The sequence below is a fragment of the Macrosteles quadrilineatus genome, unplaced genomic scaffold (assembly GCF_028750875.1).
Source record: "Macrosteles quadrilineatus isolate MER2022 unplaced genomic scaffold, UCM_ALF_1.0 Scaffold_2__2_contigs__length_208266976, whole genome shotgun sequence".
Classification (NCBI taxonomy): Eukaryota; Metazoa; Arthropoda; class Insecta; order Hemiptera; family Cicadellidae; genus Macrosteles; species Macrosteles quadrilineatus.
In genome coordinates, this window is record NW_026542595.1 from 11,913,917 (window position 1) to 11,930,887 (window position 16,971).

Consider the following 16,971-nt stretch of genomic DNA (forward strand, 5'->3'; position numbering starts at 1 on the left):
GCCCCAGTGGCTCTGGAGTTTCCCATGTTAACCTTATGAGAAATGGAATTAATGAATCTTAACAGCTGTTTCAATTAAACAAGTTGGTTCTGTTCTATGATGTTCAATAGCATTAAAGTTACAAGGATTACCAACAGGGTGCAGCACTATTATTTCTTTTACATTTATGACAACAGCTAATTTGCAACCAAAAGGTGAGTGAGCGTAGCGAACGAACTTCAACCTGGAGGCGAGTTAGCGTAGTGAACGAGCTAACCTGAAGGCAAGTGAGCGCAGGGAACGAGCTCCAACCTAAAGGTGAGTGAGCGTAGCGAACGAGCTCCAACCCAAAGGTGAGTGAGCGTAGCGAACGAGCTCCAACCTAAAGGTGAGTGAGCGTAGCGAACGAGCTCCAACCCAAAGGTGAGTGAGCGTAGCGAACGAACTTCAACCAGGACGTGATTGAGCGATGCGAACGAGATCATCTTGAAAATTAAACGTAACGGTACTTTCTTTCCATCGGTCTGTCTTAGGGGAAACCCATAACTTAGGCGATACGAAGTTCGCCGGGTCGGCTAGTATTTGAATAAAATAATGACAAAGACGTTAAAAATATAAGCCTGCCATAGATTAAATATACATTCCAAGACATTACACTGTATAATTTAATGTACAAAATACTTTTTTAGCGAATTTCCCCTATAGGGAATAAGCTATTACCGTAGTACTCATGGTAAGACCTGGACCCGGGACCGATTTACTTTTTCGTTTTTTAAGTCCCTAGAGACCAAAAACACATTCCGTTCAAATTCATATACATTTAATATATATGTGTGTGTCCGTTAGCGCGATAACTCGAGCGATTTTGATTAAATTTGGTACAAACGTGTAAACCTACGTTTATTCGAACGAGTACGCGAACCAGCATGATCGGACCATGGGGGGGTTTATGGGAAAAATTGGTTTTTCCCATTTTTGGTCCTAAAAACTTAAAATTTAGCATTTTCTTTCCAAACCATTTTGTAGAGCTTAAAAAAAAACAAATAATTTAGTATATTGAAGCGTTATTATGCGCCCAATGGTTAGGGAGAAAATTCCAAAAAACTGTAAATTTAAAATTCCCATGTTATTCTTATGGAGAATAAGTTAACTGTTGTAGTTTGCTTGTTTATGATCATAGTTTGATCAAATTTGGAAAATGCATTCATTTCATACTAAACTATAAACATTTTACAAAAAAAACCGCCTTTTTACCCTCCCTGTTGCAGCAAACCTAAATACTCGTTAAACTAATGTTATTTAAATAGGGAATAAATGTGATATTTTTAAGGAGACATTTTAGTGTAAATCCATTCAGGCAAATGGAAATTCGCTTAGTCTGCAGGTTTGCTGCGGAAGGGTTTATTTCTGTATAACTTAATTTCTGTATAAATGGAATCAATATTTTCATAGCCCAGCAACCAAGCTTTCGCATTTTTAAAAAATACCCCCGCCGCAGCAAACTGCAGACTAAGCGAATTTAGACTCTTGTCTGATTACATGTTTACTAAAAAATTTCCTTAAATAAGACACATTTATTCCAAATTTTAGTACTAAGTTATTTCTTTTTTTAAGGTCTACAAAATAAAAAAGAAATTGGATTTTTTTGTTTTTAGGGTCAAAAATGAGATAACCCCATTTTTACCCCATAAAACCACCATAAACCCCTGTTCCCATGGTCCGATTTTGCTGGTTCGAATTAACGTAGGGGTAGATTTACACGGTTGTACCGTTGTACCAAATTTCATCAAAATCGGACCATTTTCGCTCGAGTTATCGCACTACAGACACACACACACACACACACATATATATTATATATATATGATATATATATTCTAAATATATAGAAGGCAAAGCCCTCACTGACTGACTCACTCACTCACTCACTCACTTATCACTAATTCTCCCACTTCCCATTTACCTAGGAGGCTGAAATTCGTTAAGGGTGCGCTTTACCTCAGCTCGGGCTTCAGTAGCTACGTTTCACCATTGGACAGCGCTGCGAGAAGCGCTTGCAGGCGTTTCCAAGATTACTGTTTTAGAATTAACAAATAATGATAGCTACGCACTCTAAACGGCTTATAGTAGTACAAAGACCAATCTATAGTTCTGCGTTTTTCAAATGTTCAAAAAACTTTTTTTCAACAAGTTAAGGCTAGTTGAAAAGACCATTTTTTCTTGTACTACAACTCAAGTTTATAAAGTGTGTATTTAAAATAATTGAAATATAGAAACAAAGAACTATAGAAAATTTCATCCTCTTTAATATGAGACCTTAACTTTGATTCTACCTTCAATGTAGCAGGTGAAAACAGAAATCTTGCAAACCCTTGCATTCGGTTGCGCGTCAGGGGTAAAGCGGGCCCTTAAATAGGAAAACTAAGTAGTTTTTATTCTGATCGGGCTTTCGGGCTCCGCCCCAGTGGCTCCGGAGTTTCCCATGTTAACCTTATGATTTAAAAGGAATTTCTTAACAGCTGTTTCAATTAAACAAGTTGGTTCTGTTCTATGATGTTCAATAGCATTAAAGTTACAAGGATTACCAACAGGGTGCAGCACTATTATTTTTTTTTAATTTATGACTACAGCCAATTTGCAGCCAAAAGGTGAGTGAGCGTAGCGAACGAGCTAACCTGAAGACAAGTGAGCGGAGCGAACGAGCTCCAACCTAAAGGTGAGTGAGCGTAGCGAACGAACTTCAACCAGGACGTGAATGAGCCATGCGAACGGGCTCACTTGTAAAGTTAAACGGGGCAAAGCCCGCGGGTACAGCTAGTATATACTTATAATACCCCCGCCGCAGCAAACCTGCCGACTAAGCGAATTTCCATTTGTCTTAATTGATTTTCAATTAAATATATTTTAATACCATTAGGTTTAACCAGTACCTAGGTTTGCTGCTACAAGGAAACTAATAAAGTGTGTTTTTTTGTAAAATATTGATAGCTTAGTACAAAATAAATAAATTTGATCAAAATACAAAATATATCCATAAACAAGCAAACTACAACATTTGACAATATTCTCCATAAGAATAACATGGGAATTTTAAATTTACAATTTTTTTAATTTTCTCCGTTACTATTAACCGAACAAAAATACTTTTATATACTAAATTAATTGTGTTTTTAAGCTCTTTAAAAAGGTCTAAAGAGAAATTGGGAAATTTTGTGTTTTGAGGGTCAAAAGTGAGAAAAACCAATTTTTACCCCATAAAACCCCCCGTAAAGCCCCGTTCCCATGGTCCGATCATGCTGGTTCGCGAACTCATTCAAGTTTATCCCGCTTTACACCTTTAAACCAAATTTCATCAAAATCGGACAAAAATTACTCAAGTTATCGTGTTTACGGACGTATATATATATAAGTCTATATATATATCTTACTAATATTATAAATGTGAAAGTTTGTGTGTTTTTATGTTTGTTTGTTTGTTTGAAGTTCAATCACGCATAAACCACTGGACGGATTGGGCTGAAATTTGGCATAATGATAGCTCACATTCCTGATTAACATATAGGCATATTCTTATCTCAAAAATCCTCTCGGGCTCCGCCCCAGTGGCTCTGTAATTCCCAATGTTAACCTTATTAGTATTCATATTTAAATGGAATTAAAGAATTTAGTCAGCTGTTTCAACTAAAAAAGTTGGTCCTATGATATACAAAAGCATTAAAAAGTTATAAGATTTACCTACAGGGTGCAGCATTAAATTTTTTTTGCATTTAAGTAAACAGCTAATTTGAACTAAGCAGCAACAAAACACTCTGATACTCAATGAGAACTGTCAAAGTGGAATGGATGTCACTCACAGTTATGTTCAAGTTTTTAATGTCATGAAAAATTTTTGATTTTTTGTGAATTTTTAATAATTTATTTTTCTTTATTGTTTAGGTGAAGTGGTAGAACATAATGCTATGGTAGATGTGTAATACCATAGTATACCGTAAATTCAAAGAAGCAAATTTTATCAAACGTTGTCCTCCCCCATTGCAAACGCAAAGCTTGAGTATAACTGCAATAAGCATTTTAGCGAATTTCCCATATAGGGAATAAGCTATTACCGTAGTACTCATGGTAAGACCTGGACCCGGGACCGATTTTTTTTTTCGTTTTGAGGTCCCTAGGGGCCAAAAACACTATCCATATAAATTCATATATATATATATATTTATATACATACATATATATATATATATATATATATATATATATATATATATATATATATATATATATATGTGTCCGTTAGCGCGATAACTCGAGCAAAAATGATCCGATTTTGATGAAATTTGGTACAAACGTGTAAACCTACGTTTATTCGAACGAGTTCGCGAACCAGCATGATTGGACCATGGGAACGGGGGTTTATGGGGGCTTTTATGGGGTAAAAATGGGTTTTTCCCATTTTGGACCCAAAAAACATAAAATTTTGCAATTTCTTTCTAAACTATTTTGTAGAGCTTAAAAAAACAAATAATTTAGTATATTGAAGCGTTATAATGCGCCTAATAGTTACGGAGAACATTCCAAAAAATTGTAAATTTAAAATTTCCATGTTATTCTTATGGAGAATAAGTAAACTGTTGTAGTTTGCTTGTTTATTAACATATTTTGCCCAAATTTGGAAAATTTTTTTAGTTCTTACCAACTATTAACATTTTACATAAAAAACACTTTTACCCTCCCTGTTGCAGTATGTTTTAAACTGATTCTTTTTAAATAGGGAATAAAAGTGATATTTTTAAGGAGACATTTTAGTGTAAATCCATTCAGGAAAATGGAAATTCGCTTAGTCTGCAGGTTTGCTGCGGCGGGGGTATTTAACTTATAAGCCAACCCCGTACGAAGGACGGGTACTCTGCTAGTACATATATAAAAATTTGAACGAATGGTGTTTTTGGCCTCTGGGGACATCAAAATGAAAAAGTAAATCGGTCCCGGGTCTAGGTCTTACCGTGCCACCTACGGTAATAGCTACTCCCCTATAGAGAAATTCGCTAAAAGGCAAAGCCCTCACTGACTCACTCACTCACTCATCACTAATTCTCCCACTTCCCATTTACCTAGGAGGCTGAAATTCGGTACACCGATTCTTTGGGCATTAAATAGGAAAACTACGTTGTTTTTATTCTGATCGGGCTTTCGGACTCCGCCCCAGTGGCTCTAGAGTTTCCCATGTTAACCTTATGAGTACTCATATTTAAATGGAATTAAAGTATCTTAACAGCTGGTTCAACTAAACAAGTTGATTCTGTGATGTTCAATAGCATTAAAGAGTTAATAGGTTTACCGACAGGGTGCAGCACTATTATTTTAGCGAATTTCCCATATAGGGAATAAGCTATTACCGTAGGTCTCATGAAAAGACCTAGACCCGGGACCGATTTACTTTTTCGTTTTGAGGTCCCCAGAGGCCAAAAACACCATCCGTTCAAATTAATATATATATATATATATATATATATATTTATATATGTGTCCGTTAGCGCGATAACTCGAGCAAAATTGATCCGATTTTGATGAAATTTGGTACGAACGTGTAAACCTACATTATTCGAACGAGTTTGCGAACCAGCATAATCGGACAATGGGATCAGGGGTTTATGGGAGGTTTTATGGGGTAAAAATGGGTTTTTCTCATTTTTGACCCTAAAAACTTTAAATTTCTAAATTTCTCTCTAGACCATTTTGAAGAGCTTATAAAAACAAATAATTTAGTATATTGAAGTGTTTTTGAATGTTCATTGACTACGGAGAAAATTAAAAAAATTGTAAATTTAAAATTCCCATGTTATTCTTATGGAGAATAAATAAACTGTTCTAGTTTGCTTGTTTATGGATATATTTTAATCAAATTTGGCAATTTGATTTATTTCATACTAAGCTATCAATATTTCAATTGAAAAAACACACCTCAACATCTTCCCCGTAGCAGCAAACCTAACTACTCACTAAAATTAATGTTATTTAAAAATGGAAATAACTCTGAAAATTTATAGGGAATATTTTAGTAGAAATCAAGCCGGGTAAATGGAAATTCGCTTAGTATGCAGGTTTGCTGTGACGGGGGTATTTTACATTTATGACAACAGCTTGTAACCAAAAGGTGAGTTAGCGTAGCGAACGAGCTAATCTCTAGGCAAGTGATTGCAGCGAACGAGCTCCAACCTAAAGGTGAGTGAGCATAGCGAACGAACTTCAATCAGGACGTGATTGAGCCATGCGAACGAGCTGATCTTGAAAATTAAGAAGTAAACGGGGCAAAGCCCAAGGGTACAGCTAATATATATATATATATATATATATATGTATATATGTATGTGTGTGTATGTGTGTGTGTGTGTGTGTGTGTGTGTGTGTGTGGGTGTGTCCGTCCAGACAATAACTTGAGTAGTTTTTGTCCGATTTTGATAAAATTTGGTTTGAAAAGGTCAGGCAAACTTGAATGAGTTCGCGAACCAGCATGATCGGACCATGGGAACGGGGTTTAACGGGGGTTTTATGGGAAAAAGTGGGTTTTCTCATTTTTTACCCTTTAAACACAAAATTTATAAACATTTCCCTAGACTTTTTGAAAGAGCTTAAAAAACAAATAATTTAGTATATTGGTTAAGGATAAAATAATAAAAAATTTCTTAAATACCCACGTTATTCTTATGGAGAATATTGTAAAACGTTGGAGTTGGCTTATTTATGGATATATTTTGATCAAACTTGGCAGATTTATTTATTTTATACTAAGCACCTAATATTTTAATAAAAACACACTTTATTAGTTTCCCTGTAGCAGCAAACCTACGTACTTGTTAAACATAATGTTATTTAAATTTAATTGAAAATCAACTCAGATAAATGGAAATTCGCTTAGTCGACTTGTTTGCTGCCACGGGGGCATTTACCCTCCCTGTTACAGCACTTACTTAGCATTAGCTCCTTAAAGTAATGCTATTTAAATAGGGAATAAATTTGATATTTTTAAGAAGACATTTTAGTGTAAATCCAATCAGGCAAATTGAAATTCGCTTAGTCTGCAGGTTTGCTGCGGCGGGGGTGTTTTCATCAACTCGTATGATACGTGATACACTGATACAATAGAATGAGCTGTACTTTGTAAACTACAAACAACTGAACGCAATAACAGCATTTTCACGAGCGACTATAATGGATGACGGAAGATGTCAGAAAGTGAGTTAAGAGAGTAAAATGTTAAAACGAAAGTTTAAATGTCTCCAGTGCGGCCAAGTCAAGAAACTTTACAGGCTTCCTGAAGAGGCAACTTACACGGGGTTATTGTCGTAACAATAGAAGTGTTTTATTCTTGATGGACTGTTGTTTGCACTCAGTTCCGGAAAATAGAGCGTAGTTTTTATTTCCACAAAACGGCTAAAACGAGGACGGTTTTAATCCCATTACTCCGCTATAGCTTGACATTTCGGATTTTAAAAACACTTTAGTGTATGTTTCTATTTTTGCCTTATATAATATTTAGGAACGGCAAATACGAATGTTAGTAAACATCTATTTTTTTTAACTCTCTATTGATCACAATACACTCAAAATTATTGTGATAAATATATTCAAATTTGCTTGTACAGTAGTTCTATTGCATTTATAATTTTTTTACAGTAAACACCATTTTACAATAAAGACATAAGAGCAAGCTAATGCATTGTTTCAGGTGTTAAATAGTTTCTATTTCAACAGTGTTAAGTGTAATATTGAATAGCATTTGTATAGCTATGAAGGAAACAATAGGTATCAATACCACAGGTTTAAAGCGATTTTATAAGTACAATACCAATACAGTATTATCATTGAGAATTTTATGTTAAATAATGGTTTTACCTTCTACATCAGACATTTATTGTTTAGAAGACATGGTATGCATTAAGATTCCTCCCCCAGTGCTTATTCGTAACAGTCAAGACAGGAATTCTCTTTCATTTTATCACATGTGTCAGTTAAACTGTTCATGTATTTCATATCAAACACTTAGGCTATTAAAAGTCTCAATATTTTAAGTCGGTTGAAAATAAAATTGTACCATGGCCATCTTTTTTGATGTAAGCAAATGTAAACTTGAAAAAGTTCAGATTCAGCACAAACGATGAAATTTTAAAAGCCTATAAGACGGCTTTTCAGGGATATCACCCAAACCCGCAAAAGGCACATCTGGAGGATCAGAGCTTTAAATTGATTCCCAATATGAATTTAAATATAAATATTTAGGGATCCATTTGCTGCACACAAAAATCCTAAAAATTCTTTTAATAATATAGATTTTCCAACGAAAAATCATAAAATACGAGAAAAATCAGATTTTTTCAAAAATGGCCTGAACAATTTTGATAAAAATGTAGTATGTTGTAGCCCTGAATTCTGAAAAAAACGGTGGAACTCACATAAAATGGTGGATCCCTATAAAAATTACGGTTTAAAAGTTATTGTAAATTATGTTATTTTCCCATACAAAACCATAAAATTAGAGAAAATGGTATTTAAAAAAAAAAAAAATCGGTTTTGATTGAAATTAGCATGTGATTGTCCTTATAATTCTTAACGACATAGTGCAACTCAATTTAAAATATAATAGATACTCACACCGATTACCCATGATAACGAATACAAACCCGTAAAGAAGCGAAATGCCTTTGTAAAAAATTCAGTCCGGAAACATTTATTTGAATTTTCAATGGTTCCCGCGGCGGCCGCTAGGTACACTCATCGTACACTATCATGAGCGATCAAGTCAGCTGACTGAGTGAGAGAGAGTGAGACAAAGTATCTGCTTAGAAAGAGAAAGAGAGCGAGTGAGTGAGAAAGAGTAGTGCGGCCGCCGCGCGAGCGATCGTAGTGGCGGCCGCGCGAAGTTCATTTCGTTGCAAAATTCCAGTCTGAATTATTCTCCATAAGCATTTCGCTTTGTATCCATTGCCCATGATAAAGGTTGTTGACAAGCCGGATAAAGTATGTGTTAGATTGCTGATACCGTTTATTTTGTAGTGAGCAGCTTACCGAGGTTATGACCTCATGATAACCTCATATGACCTCATCAGGGTCTTGTCAGTCTTGCGAGATCGTCTAGTTGTAAGTTTCGAGGCAGTTTTATTAGAAAACATCCGCCCGTGCTGCGTCGTGTGTGGAAGTTCCCGAATTTATGTTAATCGTTTGTCAGTATGTTTCGTGTTTTATTTATTTAAATGGTATCTTTGTGTGTTCTGAAAACTCGACGATCTCGTAAGAGTGACAACAAGAGCCTTAGGATGAGGTTATAGCCTCGAAGCCGGTAGCTGCTCACTACAAAAAGTTTAGGATCACAGACGGAATCAGCAAATTTTATACCATTTTAATACAGCATATATTTGCCTGTGCTTAATTAGGTTTCAATCTATATAATTAATACGCTACATGAAACTTTGTCGGTTGGGTTGAACTCCTCCGCCATTTCTTAACCGATTTTATCCATTGACGTCTTATTGGAAAGAGCGTGTCACGTAGATTTGCAAACTGGAAAAGTCCCTTGGGCTCTGCCCCAGTGGCTTTGAAAGTTCCCATGTTATCCTTATGAAGAACATAATTGTTTACATTTTGATCAGCTGTATAATTAAATTGCTGTTATTTGAACCAATTTTATACATTGACGTCTCATTGGAAAGAGTGTGTCGCGTGGATTTGCAAACTGGCCTTACGTTTTTGAAAAATTTCCTTGGGCTCTGCCCCAGTGGCTTTTAAAGTTCCCATGTTATCCTTTTGAAGAACATAATTGTTTACATTTTGATCAGCTGTATAACCTAATTGATGTTATTTATTTTCGAAATCAATGAAATGATGAAACGCATTGGGTACATTTACTGTTAGTTGAAATTAAATATTTACTATTATTGAATTTGGGCATTGACTATTGGATACTGAAGTATTAATAGTCAAAGATTTGGGTTTGCGTACTTATTAAATGTAAACAATCCAGAAATCCTGGACAATTTTATATATTACACCACATAAGAAAAATGAATTGACATATAGTACTGTATTTCTTAAGCAATCATTGAAAGGACCGAGTTGTCAACTAGGGAAACATAGGAAAACCATTGAACGCCACCAAGTAAAAGAAATAGCCATTAAGTTCTTTAAAGAATTTACTATTCTTATTAGCCTATATATAATGAAGAACACCTACAATATGAAGATTCCTACAAACCATGAACGATGATGATAGCCAAAGTGCTACTATTTTTGTAGGAAACATGGACCTTACTTTGTGATAATTGCAGAGGAAAGCCCTCTAAATAAAACTGGTACGGCAAGGAAATTAATTTGTTTAACAGTCAAGTAATTTTAGAAGAATATGACAACATCCAAGAAACCTGTATTAAAACTTTTTTGTAGGATTTAACAATTATCTTTGACTATTAATACTTCTGTATCCAATAGTCAATGCTATTATTCACTTTTAAGAGAAACAAAATCCATATGAACAAAATTAAGGCCTTTTTTCAACTCCGCATTTTTTCTTGGTAAATAGAATTTACGTTATAACAATAACTAACCAAAGTAATGCCAATTGAAGCAAATAAAAATTGTGACAGTGATGTTATGCAGGAAATAAAATATGCAGTAAATCAGGTAGTTCTGTAAAAAATTTCATTTCTATTAAAAAATGACTGAAATTTGTTAACATAATGGTGACAATGGGTGGTACCATGAAGACAGACTACATTATCATTGACGAAGATCAACATGGACAGCCTAATGCGGCTATATGTGGGAAACATTTGTAGAACACACTAAAAACCACATCAGCTTTGGAAAATGATTAACTATTTACAAGAAATTTTGATTATATGGAACTGTTATGTACATTGTGAGTAGTTCCATTAGTTAAACAATGTTTGAGTTGACTCTTTTAAACTCATCGTGAATTATGACGGTTTCGTTTTTAAATACGTTATCTGTTGTTAAATAACTCCTGTACTTCTTTGCAATTGCTCGATTTCGAGCAACATGTACACTAGTTTAATTTATTGTGTCGCTATTTATTTTCGTTCTATGTTGTTATTTTGGTTTTGCTGCTCAGAATCTATTGTATTGCTATTTTTTGCTAGTTATTTATACTCATTATTTTAAAGGTTATCTTTGTTACATCATGTCTTGTTCTTGATAGCTCGTTGTCTCCAGTTATTGCTACTACTTATGTACAGAACTATACTTCGTTCCCAATATTTAGGCGGTTTGAGGGTAAGTTCTCCCACTACCTTTTTTGAATTTAATGTATGCTGCTTAATCAGCTGTTGACCTATTATTTTAAAGGGTCAAGTGGAGGGGACAGATTTCTTTCCATAAACACCTAAATATTGTGAACGAAGTATAGTTAGTTGTCACACAGAAATCTTGTACTTTCCTGTAAAAATTGTGAGTCCGTTTACAAATAAATGAATAAATAAATATAGGTAACATATTGACCCCAATTGATCATTTTTACTGTAAGGAAACAGTGAGCTCTCTTAGCACCTCGCGCTCTTAGCACAACACAATTTTTGTTGCAGTATGACGAACAAAATATTCATCATAAAAATAAAACTAAACGTAATTGTTAACATTTACTAAGTTGGCTTCGATTATCCTATGTAGACCTAATAAGGGTTAAACAACTAGTATTTCAAACATGGTATCAAATTGCTTCACTATGAGATCAAGTTCGTCGGAATTTTGCCTTACTGTGTAGTAAACATCGACATTAAAATTATACATACAGGGTGTTTTTTAAAGAATATGCATAGATAGAAATATGCAGTTTGCGGGAATCATCTATTGACGTAGGGGGGCCAATTTTTTTGAATTCAACGTTACATTCACATTCCCCCCTTTCCCCCCTGCCACCAACTTATTTTTTTTAAATAGCAAGGTACCCCTTGTGACATATCAAATGAAAGAGGATGGAAAAAGAAAATGTTTGGTAAAATGTATTTTTCATTTGATATGTCACAAGGGGTACCCCTTGCTATTAAAAAAGTTGTGTGTAGGGGAAAAGGGGGGGATTATCTCACAAATTCATGAGCCGATTTTCAATTTTTTTCACCAAACATTTCCTATTTTCATGCCCTTTCATTTGATATGTCACAAGGGGTACCTTGCTATTAAAAAAAATTAAGTTCCGGGGAGGGAGGGGGGGAAGATCTCACAAATTTATGAACAGATTTTCAATTTATTTCATAAAACATTTACATTTATCATGCTCTTTCATTTGATATATCACAAGGGGTACCTTGCTATTTAAAAAAACATAAGTTGGGGGCAGGGGGAAAAGGGGGAATGTAAATGTAACGTTGAATTAAAAAAAAATTGGCCCCCTACGTCAATAGATGATTCCCGCAAACTGCATATTTCTATCTATTGCGGTTTTTCCATAAATAAAGATGCAAGTTAAAAAAAACACCCTGTATATACATCGAGAAATTTATCAACCAAGTCTCATTCAAACACCCTTTAAATTATCTTTAAATTGTATTGTGTGTAGTTTAAACAAGCTTTTCTTACTGTCACGAATTATATTGTTGACTAATCTTGTTTCTAAAAGAATACACACTTTCATCATAACGTTAAATAGTATTAATGTATTTATTATTTATATATTTATTCGTACTATCATACACATCAATTTACAGATTCACTATAAGAATTAAATAGATACTTTGATTGAACATATTTACAAATTAGAGTGTTGTACTGTATACCCCAAAGAGGGTACACCCGATTTAAGTCTAGTTTTCACTATCGTTACACATGTCCTAAAGTTACATAGTAAATAAGTGTAATTTAAAAACACCGAACAAAAACGTTTAGAAACGTTATCTTTGTAAGACGTGACATGTTACGGGACGAAAGATGAAACCCTGTTATGGCCACCCTAAGCTCGTTCATTAGCGACACAGACAACTAAATCCAAACGAATAATTCGTATGAAGAAGGCTTTGTTGAAACGTCACGACTTTTTGTTTCCCAGATTTCAACTTAAAACCATCAAAGTTCTTGTTTAAAATACAGTCCACCCCTCTGAGCTTTCGTTTAAGGTCTTGTTTGATAATGTATGCTTTTGTAAAATAAAAACTTTTGAAAGTAATAGTCACTAAGCTATTCGATGACTGCACATGAAAAACCTAAAAGAATTATTTTCAGACCAATTTCATATGAGAACGAATATTTTAGTTACACGAGACTTATTTAAATATTCAACACGTTAATGTGCGTATTGTCTACTTAAAAGAACTGTTTTACAATACATATTGCATTTTCATATTTTATTCATCATTCAATGGATATTCGGCAAATGAAAATTCACTAAGAGGGTTTTAAATGCTGTTGTAATTTAATATAGCTGACCGTATAGTGCGTGATAGTTGCGTATTTTCTGTATCACAATGTTGTGCGAGCTGATCACCGTTGTAGGCCATGTAGTTATCAACCGGGGAGAGGTGAAGCATGCATTGACTGGTCGATCAGATAAAAATCCAATCTGCGTGTCTTTGACTCATGTTAATAATTAAAGCATCAAAGTCAGCTTATTGCTGCGTCTTACAGATACTCTAATTGTTGTTACAATGCAAGAGCACTTAGAAAATGTAAAATATATGTAATGAAATATAAATTCAGATTGTAAAAGTGTCATTATGGAATTTATGGAGGGTAAAATATGTCTAATAAAACTTAAAACAGGTGTAACAGTAATCAACTATAATAATTATAAAAATAATCTTTTTATTGGAATTTTTCATTTTACTGACTGTATAACACTTTCGTAATCGTAAATTAAATTTGAAAATCATTATATTTACACTATTTGATGTGTTTGAGTAGTTTGTTATACTACAAATTGTTGTGTGAACTGCGATAAAATACCTATGAACAATGTGCAGTATTGATTCAACAAATCTTTCGATTACAGTTGCGTTTAGGAACAAGAGAAGAATATTCACCTCGTGTGAAATTAGCCGTTCGTGATTGCTGATAGCTGGAGCCATTGGGAATAATTTAGAAAATTGATGCGATTTCCAAAGCGAAATCTTTAGGGCGGGTCCGGCACCGCTTTTAATTGCATACAGAAAACGCTATGTGCAGATGTTTAATAATCAGCTAAGTATGGTATAGATGAAAATGTGTAGGTTCAAAACATAACTTTTATACGGAAATATTTTATTCTATTAAAACTGATGAAATGAGGGAATAAAATACATAAAATACTTTATTAATAATTGATGTAATGAAAAGGAAAGATATTAAAACATTAACACTTCAAACTGTGAACATATTAGGACAGCATAATAATCTATTCAAGCAGCTGATATTAAAAGACACATTAAAAAGATATTTGATTATAAAGCATTAAACAAAGCAATACTATATAAAATCTTCAACATTCCCCCTTAATCAAACATCTTTTTTTATTATTTAATCTGAGTCTTTAAGTCCCATGCCCGTCACAAAGTTATTAAATTTTTCATGTGACAATGATTTGGTTAAAATATCAGCCGTCATATTTTCAGTTGGCAAATACTTCATTTAAATGCACTTCTTAACCATATTCTTGACCTTTAGCAACAAGACGTGCTTTGAACTTCTCACGATCACCATCTACATTTTTCTTAGTTTTATAAACCCACTTGCGTTTAACCATATTTTCATTCTTCGGACGATCAACCAACTCCCAAACATTGTTCTTAATCAGAGAATTATACTCTTCATCCATGGCATTCATCCATTCTTCTTTGAAATTACTTTTAATTGCCTCATTGAAAGTTTGTGGTTGATCAAAAACATCGACAGCTTGATATGAAACGAAGTCGTTCATCCATAATGGTTTCTGCGATCACGTTCAGGTCTCTTATCTTCTATCGAAGAATTTCCTTCTTCCAAAACTTGCTGTTCTAGATAAGAATTTTTATTTTCTGAAACTTCCTGTTAACTTTCACTGTTAGAATGAACAAGATTTTCTTCGTTGTCAACAGATGTTATATCATTGTTTGGTTCTTCCACAAGTTCAGTTGTGCTTCTGTTTATAACAGTATATTTAACTTGTCGACTTTCATTTTTCAGGTAATCATTAACATCAGAGGTGAACACCACATTGGTTTTCTACAAAAACAACATCACGTGCTTTTATTATAGAATAAGGTTTCTTAGGATCAATTAGTCTGTAGCCTTTGGAATGTTCACAATATCTAACCATAATACAAGGCTTTGCTTTTGTGTCAAGTTTCTTTCTGTAACATTTGGGAATATGAACATAAGCTTTACAGCCAAAAACCCGTAAGTGACTTAGATCAACCTTTGAACCAGTCCAAACTTCCTCTGGTGTTGCATCCTTTAAAGCTGCTGTAGGACTACGATTCTTCAAATAGATAGCTGTGTTTATAGCTTCTCCCCAATATCGTTTTCCTAAACCTGAATCTTGAAGTAAACATCTTGTCTTTTCAACTAGTGTTCGGTTAACACGTTCACTTACACCATTTTGCTCTGGAGTGTGGGGTATAGTGCTCTCATGAATAATGCCATTTAAACGTAGAAAATCTGCAAATTGTTTGTTAACATACTCACCCTTGCCATTATCAGTTCTCAAGCACTTAATTTTAAAGCCAGTTTGATTTTCAACTTCCATTTTGAAGTCTTTGAACTTACTTAAAACTTCATTTTTGTGTTTAAGTAAATAGCCAAAAGTTTTTCTCGAGAGATCATCGGTGAATGTTAAAAGATAAAGAGATCCACCCCAACTTTTAACTGACATAGGTCCACATAAGTCTGAATGAATTAGCTCAAGTAATGAAGTAGCTCTGATACTTTGACCTTTAGGAAAAGATTTTCTTGTTATCTTACCTTCAATACATGCGGTACAAGTATTCTCCTTTTCTGATTTTGAATAATTTACTCCATTAACTAAACCATTTCTTAGTAAATACATTCCTTTATGACTTAGATGGCCTAATCTACGGTGCCACGTACCTTTGGTAGCAACTGTAAGAGCAGCTGATGAATTATCTTCTTTGAATTCAGAGTGACCATTCAACTCTGTTGGCTCAATTAAGTTAAGTTTATATACACCACCGTCATTCACAGCAGAAATGTCACTATTTCCCTCTATTCGACAGTCATTTTCTGAATAAATTATGCACGAATCTTTGTCAAAAACTACTATTTTACCTTTTTCTGTAATTTTATTTACAGAGAACAAATTAGTAGCAAGTTCTGGTATGTAAAAAACATCCTAAACAGTAACTTTATTAGAATTTTCTATATAAAGTTCAATATCACCAACACGATTACTTGTGAGTTTTGCATTATTGGCCACCAAAACTTCCTTCTTTTCAAACTTACCATTTTTCACCATTTGATTACTCATATGAGTTGTACAACCTGAATCAATTACCCAATCATTATGATCAACTTTGGATGCATAAGATTTTATATTTTCAGTATGGAAAACAGTTGTAAGCAATAGATTGTCATTTTCTTTGTGTTTCCCAACATAATTTGCCTTAGATCTTTGCTGAGAATTATTGCCAAGATAAGGACAGTTAGGCTTAATATGTCCAGGTTGATTACAAAGATGACAAATAATTTTCTTCTGTGGTCTAAACTTACCTTTTGAATCTTTCAACTTCTCAATTTTCTTGGCATAAGAATGTTTAATTGCCAAAGCTGATTCACTTCCAGTTGAAGTATTTTCAGACCTCCTAAAATCCTCTTGTAAGAGACGAGTTTTAACAAACTCACTAGAGACACTTGTTTGAGTAACTTCAATACCCATAATAAGTGGTTCATATTCTGAAGGTAAACCACCCAGAAGTAACATTGCAACTTCTTCATCATCAACAATGTGATTTATGTCTGCTAACTGTTGAACTAAGGACAAAGTTCCATTTAAATAGTCTGCCATTGTGCTAAAATCTTCCAATTTAG